The sequence below is a fragment of the Schistosoma mansoni genome, chromosome W, assembly GCF_000237925.1.
Source record: "Schistosoma mansoni strain Puerto Rico chromosome W, complete genome".
In the NCBI taxonomy this organism is placed as follows: domain Eukaryota; kingdom Metazoa; phylum Platyhelminthes; class Trematoda; order Strigeidida; family Schistosomatidae; genus Schistosoma; species Schistosoma mansoni.
In genome coordinates, this window is record NC_031502.1 from 38,417,215 (window position 1) to 38,425,694 (window position 8,480).

Below are 8,480 nucleotides of genomic sequence, written 5' to 3' on the forward strand. Positions count from 1 at the left end.
ACCCTGATTCCAAACCAATGGTGCACATGGGCTCCAGTTTCCTGGAGGAACAAATGGCGTATGAACCAATCGTTGGTCACCGGCTACCATGCGACTATCGGTTGCTAAGAGCACAGACAGGAGGCCCAATTTCGGGAATCTGGAGTTGCCTCTAGGGGCGGTCCTCTGTCTTTTCGAACTATATTCTAGATATTCAATTGTTTTCTTTATCATTACTAAAACATTATTTTGATCTCTTTTTTAATTTGTCTTGACGTGGCTCATACGATAAGGCAACTTGAACCAACGCATATCTGCCCCTAGTTCTACGTTAATAGTGCCTGACGGACTGACATGAAGATAAAAAAAAACAATGTGGAATTTGGTAATTGGAATAATGAACTCTCTTTCAGGAAGAATCATTCTTTAATTTCTTTCAGGACAAGAATGATACCAAAATAACTGAAATGAGGAAGTTATAATTTTGTTTAAGCATTTTTCGTCTAACAATATTGCAGTTATCATATCACCGTATTTAGCTACTACTAAAATTGATAGTAGTATAAAAATAAATCACACAATAACTAAGTAGATACTATTCGAGGGCAAGTGTGGCGGTTATGATCAAGCGCTAATTAACTTGTTTATTCTACATTACAAAAAATATTTCATTCACACTTACTGGCTTGAAAGGGTTATTTTCTGAATCAATTGATAAGGGTGTACCTCCAGGTTCAGCAGACTGAAGCAAAAAAAAGATCGAATAAGTTTATATCGATTTACAGTATTTTAATAAGAGGAAAGTATTCATGTGAACAACTGTAAAAATATAGAGTAGGAAATTTCATTAAAGTGACAAAGAGTTTCCTTGATTCCACTGCTAGTCACTATCCATCTTTGCTTACAATACTTGTGAATTAAGGCTTTATCGAGGCAATACGCACATATGCCAATTAGAGACTGACCAGTTGCAGTCCTAACACATCGATAGGAAGATTCAAACAAACAATACTAAATGAATTTAAACTTCACCCCATTACACAAGCAAGTGGATATAAGAACTCAGTGGCCGAGTGGATAACATGATGGCGTTTGAAGCGAAAGGTACTGGGTTCGAGTCTCAGAGTGAATATCAACTCTGAGATGCAGGTACATCCAGCTAACGAGTCCCAAATAGGACGAAACGCGCGTCCTGGATTCCACTGCTAGCCACTATCCATCTTTGCTTAGCACGTTGTTGAACTGCTTTTAAGTGTTTTCTAGCGTGGCGTTTTTGACAACGGCTAATGTGTCGTCTCAATAACGAATCAGAACTTTTGGCTTGATCACTAGTAAGATCGAGGCTTCCAGTCTTCGCACCACTACTTCTGCTATACGTCTTGATATTATGATCCCTTTGGCGTCGCTTTTGTTTGTTTGTAGGTTTTGCTGTCGAACTGCAAGTATGTTGTCAAGCATATATTGATGAGCTTCAAATCCAAAGTTAGACAAGCTAATTGTTGAGCACTTGCATGTTTTTCTCCAAAAACCAGAGGTAGATATAAGCGCTAGCCAAGAACTTTTGATCGCCCGAAAATCTCCAAATCTCAACACCAGGTGATTAAGGCACTTCAAACCAGAGGATTATTGGTCTGATATTTTGTTCTGTTCCGACTGTAGACTTAACCGAACAAGAATAACTCGCGAAAGAGTGTAAAAGAAGAGAACGGTATTCAGCAAGTGGTAATAGCGCAAACATTTGGTAATGAGAACAAAAGATTTCAGTTCACAGTATAAAGGGTGAATCCAACGCTCAGGATACTGTCTTGGTCAATCGACCCACTTGAAAAGTGTCGATCAGAAAAATATCAAGTAGTTTAACAGATTCCGGTTTAAGCAAGGTTAATCATAGTTTAATGTACTGTATCATATTTTGATTTAAAAATGGTTATTACATAATGAGATTGATAGGTGGCCTGGTTCACTCACTATTAGGAAGAAGCGATGATAGTATTAAGACATCTAGATTTCCCGAAAATCTGTTTTGTGTTATATGGAATTTGTTTTTCTTCATCGCTGAATTCTCTTACTTCCACATCCATCTACTGGAATTTCTAATGTCACAGGTAGTATTTGAGGCGACGCAACTGGCCTTTAGAAGCTTAAATCCTTTCCTTTGCTTCGGAAATTTAAAGAGAGAATGAATTTCTTACATCCTATTGGGAATTTTTGTGATTGTAACGAGTGCTAAAATAGATTTTCTATAATTCCACAGATGTTGGAATAAGGTATCGAGGTAACTGGTTACATGTCGTTACATTCGGTTTTCATCTCTGATATGTCTTGTTGGTTGAACGCTTTATTCAGATCCTAAGCTATTCTGATAACCCCAGGCTAGAACTACACAGCGACTTAAACACCAGGGAGAAGACTCGAGTATGAGAGAAATACTTTACTGCAAGGATCATTTATGTACAGAAAATACAGGGATTTTATAGTAATCAGGAGACCTTGAGTTTACATAGTAACAGTGTGTTGATCAGCCAATCAGGATCTCGTTATTTTAGTAACATAGCTTCTGACTAATCGCTGATTGGTTAGGGCTCTTTATGAGCCTCTGGAGGCTCTGTTAGAGTTCTCTGTAAGCCGACTCAACAATCTCTACCAGACTTTTTTGCACTAACCCAGATGTCATTCAAACTGGATCACTTTCACAACCCTATGAGAATATCAGACCTTTTTCTTTCCATCATCTCTGGTTAACCCGATGTCAACCTGTGCACTGAATTCTTCATACGAGACAATAAAGTTATAAGCTTTCCTTAAAGCTTATGGACAAAAAATGTAAGATGATTTTTCCCTGTTCTCTGGATATCTGCGTTGTAGTGAGAAATAATTACTTGAAGTAAAACAGTGCAGATATTTGGCATTGATGTTCGCCACAGCAACCACAGCCAACTGAGGACACCTGGTTAGACGGTACAGCTATGTATCTGCAAAGACCAAGTAAGCCACTTGGGCTCTTCCATATAGTCACTCTAACAGTTCATCTCTTTTCTTATATCTGTTCAAATATTATTTTATCCTAAAACTTTATAGTCTTCCACCTGATTATACCGTAACTATAGTAGTCATGGCGTTTCGACACTGACGTTGTTCTATTTGTCTTATCCATATCGTCTTAGATTCTGTGATCCTCAGAAATATGGACGTCAGTAACTTATGACTGTTGGTTGCCATTCGCATCCATCCATGAAGTGAATTAAGTTAGCTAGAAACAGATGTAATACACAAACTCACAAAATATGTTGAACCACTATCAGGTGTGCCAAAAGACAGCAAAAACCGAAGAACTACCAGATATCACTTACGAGATCAATAGGAACAACAGAAAGGAGCATTATGTAGGACAAAGCGGACCCCTTTCGTGTATGTCTACATGAACATCGGGAGGTGCCAAGGTATCTGGACACAGCTTCAGGCACATCGATGTATGTGTTGAAATATGGACGTGATTTCGAATGGGCAAATGTTTAAGCTGCAGACAGAGAAAACACAAAGGTAACTGAGGACTCTTAAAAGTATATAACTCAGGAAATTCATCAGTCCAAAGACGTATAATATTGACTCAGTTTATTACACAATAGAGAGAAGGGTTAATAATTTCAAATTCGAGTCTCCTTGGCGGATTTTGGGTTTAGTTTCACCGTAATAAAGTCAACTATGATTTAATTCTCCTTCCCCTAGGAATGTGTCACATTATTGCTCCTTTGTGGAATTTTACTACGGACACTAAAAGTGCAGTATATAATTACTTTCTTTCGCTTAAAGCTGGATGATCAGTGCTCGTGACAAGGTGTGTAAACCGCTGTCTTAGATGTTAGTTTTTGGGTTTTGACTTACGATGAAGTAAAGATGCGAAGGTACGGTAAATTTATTTTCCCCTATGCAAACATCCAACAGTCCTGTTGTGACTAAAAATAAGACGATTTGTCTAATTCAATAAGTCGCTTGATTTCAATGCACTATAGGTGATCATAGGCGTTTCAAGTTGATTTATAAACAAGTCAACAGTTAGATTAGAACGCAAAGATTTTTCGAATATACAGTTAGGATAGTGTCGCCCAGCCAAAGGTAAACTTGAATTGGATGTATCACAGCGTAAATTGTATCAAAACGGATGAGTTGGCAATCTGTGACTTTTAAGGATCAAAATTCAAGTTTATACTTATTTTGGTCATTGTAAAATGTGATCTGGCATCCTGTAAATGAACTTGTGGAAGTATAGACCACTAGGAGTTGTAACTTGAATTTTCTCCCCCACAATAGAGCTACTGATTTTGAAATTTCTTTGTTTCATATCAGGCGATAGAGGAAACCCTCTCGAAAAAGTATCAACACTATGAAGAGAGAATTTTCGATTTTGTTTTTCTACTTCTTTGGGGTACTCCTACAATGTTGACTTCACAATTTGAATGTTGACCTTTAGCTTACGCTCCGGATAGATTACCGTGTTAGGAACATATATTCATTTTAATGGTATGTACCGAATGTAATATACTTTGTTATATTTGGAGGAGATTCCAAAGATAAACATTCGTCATTGGAGTTCATTAGTTTGTTGAATGAATATTTTATTTCGTAATATGTTTTTCGTTTGATAAAACAGTTGGGTTGATTATATCTCCAAGTTTGTTTTCTAAGAATTTCATATAAGTTCGTTGGTTAGACAGTTCTTAGTAGCTATGAAGAGTGAGTCAGTCAAGTTGTTATCCCTTAGAATCTGTAGCGTGTATCAGCCAATACAGATCACAGGATTTCAATGAGACAAAAGCATTCTTATTGAGTAGGTATTGGCAGCATGAGTTTCATCTCTAGTCCTTATAAGGCTCTCGTGTGATATCCGTCGAAGTTTCACTCATATTATGGGGTTGTAATAGGAGCGAGTATATGACTGTTCTATTGACCTGTTGACAGAAAGCTATGTTTTGGGTGTTTTTGAGGAGTTGAATCTTTATTTTCATGTTGAACTCTATGAGGATTCAATAAAACGAGACAGTGAATAATTCGATAATGATAACAACAGTTAATTGTACTTTGTGTGTTCCCTAAGTTTCCTACAACGGTCTACGTGAGCTTGTGAGTAGCTGAAGAGAAACTACAAAATATTCAGTCTTCACAGCTTGCCTCAAGTCGATAAAAACTAATTCACATAAAATTATTATCCTCAAAATATTTCATAGAATTACTACTAGTTTACTATTTTAATATCATCTAAAAATCATTGTTTTCGCGGTAAAACTTATAAAGCCTTAACAATAGCTGTATGCTCAATCTGTTGACAGTTTATATGAATAGGGATAGTGGTAACATTGCCTTGGTCCAGCGTTAAAGTTTAATGGTCTATCGACAGTCTAAACACTGTTGCCAAAGAAAGACATTACACCTGACGAATTGTATGAACAATCTGCAATATTGCTCATCTGGGTTTGTTGCATTCAAAGTCTTTTCAGCTCACAGCAACCATTTCGCCTTAGTGTTATTTAGAATATTTACATCTGTTGTCGGTACACCAAGTTTGATAGATAAATTTGAACATATTTCAATTATATAAAAATCGTGCAATCACAAAAAGATCCAAACAGAATAATATTGTGATTGTGTGCATCATTTTTATGTGATGTATATTCGTCGATGACCTGTCGTACCTTCATTACTAGTAAATCATTCTCTTCTCCCTCTTGTTCGTGTTATTTCCAAGTCTTTTAAAGTTTCAGTATCGAATATACGGTTCAAGAAAACAAAAATTAGTGAAATAAAAATTATAGGAAATTTAGAAGATTATGGTCCAAAGGAAAACAAGAGTGACTGAACCTGTGCCATTTTGTATGATTTTCAACCATGCCATCCAAAGCCTTTAGTCATGAGGATTACAACTAGATATTGTTCACCTATTCACGTTGGTCAGTTCAGTTGTCAGTGTTTTCATGGGCTGATACTTTGTCTTGGTTTGACCGCCCCTAGCGTTTTTCCAGCCTAGTTCTACACTAGACACCATCTTGCGTCAAGTTAGTCAGTGGATGAGAATAAGTCATACATGTCCTAGACTTCTCATTTGATAGATGTTAATTATCGATCCTCTATCCTTGTATAGTACTTTGTATCTAATCTCGAAACCATCGACTCGATGGTAAAAAAGTATACTAGCAAAGCTTTGATGACACTCATGATCAAATGCCAGTAAACTACAAGTGTATTTTGATTCTTAGAGAGCACATTTCACAGCCATGGTTTAGAGCGGAATAAGTTGCTGAGCAGTAATTAATATTCTTCATTCCTGACACTGAAGCAAGTTATGTATAATCCGGGAAGTAATGAGAGATAAATAATTTTCACTAGTTGCTTCACTTTCGGGATTTCATCTGACATTGAACTTTTCGTAGGGGAACACTACTACTAATAAATCAAGCATAACCTCAGATTACTTTCTGATCGATTTTAAGGTAAATATAGTATTTGAAATGAGTGTTTGCAGTCCTGGATTTGCCCACAGTTATAAGAGTAATCGAGATGATCAAATAAAAAAGTTTAGTGACCTCTTAAACAAAGCTAAATACTTAATTAAGTTTATAAAAGAGACAAAGTTTACTGAACCAAGAGGAAAATCAACAGATGCCTGATATCATAGCCAAAACAAATCCTGGAAAGTCAGTATTAACCTTGGTACTCATATTACTTATAAAGACCGATTGAGTAAAACCTGAGCTGACTAAGATAGTTTAGTACGATTTGAAAGGTGATGAAACCGGTGTAAAAGATCTAATTACATATAAAATAGTCATGCCAAAGACAGTATAGGTGATAAAGGTCATGAAGACCTGCAATGTAAATACCTGTAATCGCTCTATGGCGAAGCTGATACAGAGGGGTTTGAAGAGACTAAGTAGCCTAGACCTGTGTTTTGAAATATTGGCAAGAAATATTAGGTTTTTTTGCGAAACAATCAGTCAATAATTATGATGGATCAGTAGACGTCGGTTAAATCGTAAAGGTAGATATTTGTGTTTGATTATTTTGGTGGAAGCATTTATTTACTTCTTGAACAATTATATTTCTAGATAGAGACGTCTACGAAGATTTCCAATCCGTATTTTAATTATTGAGGTCAATATTTTTTCAGCACTTACAGGTGCTACAAACACCTCTTCTCTGCAAAACGCGGTCAAAACTTTACAACCTTGGAATTTGTCTGCTTTCTTTTGATCTGTGAAGCAGAATAGTCTGCTTTATCAAAAATTCAGTCGCTGTATTATCGCTTGTATTCAAAGTGATCTGGTGCGAAATGTGTACTTAAAGTTCGAAAGACTATTTCCTTTAGAGTTTTCAAGCTGTCATTTTTAATGAGTGTACAATGTGCAATAAAACTACATCAAGTTCCATTTAATAATTTTCTAAGTATCCTGTGAACTCTCGCTACTTAACTTATGGTACTCTCACAGAGATCATATTCTAGTGGGAACGCAAACTAGATATTACTAAAGTTACAGACTCAGTATTGTTAAACATGATATTTCAGCTGATAAACTATGAATATATATGAAGCAATGTTTTTTAAACATACTATAAAATATTTCCTCGGATAGATCTTCGGTTTTTTTGAAGTGATAGGGTGCTGAGATATACCTGAAAGTGCGAAATAAATCCATAGGGATAATTTATGAAATCTCTCTAATTTAGCTTAATATACAGATTAAGTAGACGATTTTTGTTAAAATACTAATCAATAACCGAAATAAACTAAAACTGCATGATTATATTCTGTGTTTTTATTTTTATAGACAAATTAAAAATCTTTTTATACATCATTGCGTATTCCAAATGTAGTAATCAAGCCGTTACATATGGTAATGCGTACGTTCAAAATCTTTTAGCTACATCATACAAGAAATCACAAAGCAGATATAACTTGTAAATTAATGCTATAAAATTAACTGTTTTATCTCTAATCTGCGTGAAAACATTGATCAGTTTAGGTTTTTCATTTTCATTTCCTATGAAAGTGAGATTGCTTAAATGAGGGAATATTCTAAATATCTATGAAATCCTTGGTACAACCATATATTGTATTTCTATGTTATATACTACACTTTTAGTCATTATTCCATGTTGTTTCGTCTACTAAGCGTGTCACAAAAAATAGAAATATTCATGTACTTAATTAATAATACAGATTCTTGCTCATTGGTTTACAAAAACTAACTTTAAGTTATGATTTTTACCAGAACTCTAGTAGTTTTAATACTAGTCGAAATAATGAGAGGAGTTCTGTCATTAGTAATTTCATAGATAAGTCTGATGATCCTGGCTGTCTCACTTATTTGTATGTAGTTGTGGTTATTAAGGCTTTTTTACTTCATATTAGCATTTAGCTGTGCGTAAACGTGAAGCGTTCAGGACAGAGGTGGATAGAGAATGCTGGTGAGCGGCCTATGCTCCTTCACGAGGGGTAACAGGCGTAAGTA

At 35.6% G+C, this 8,480-nt stretch overlaps 1 non-coding gene across 1 annotated transcript; it reads left to right on the top strand.

Moving 5' to 3' along the window:
- The first annotated feature begins 1,039 nt into the window (after positions 1–1,039).
- Smp_tRNA_00180_Pseudo_TTG.1.1 lies at positions 1,040–1,110 on the top strand. The gene has a single exon. It is a non-coding gene (tRNA).
- The last annotated feature ends 7,370 nt before the right edge of the window (positions 1,111–8,480 follow it).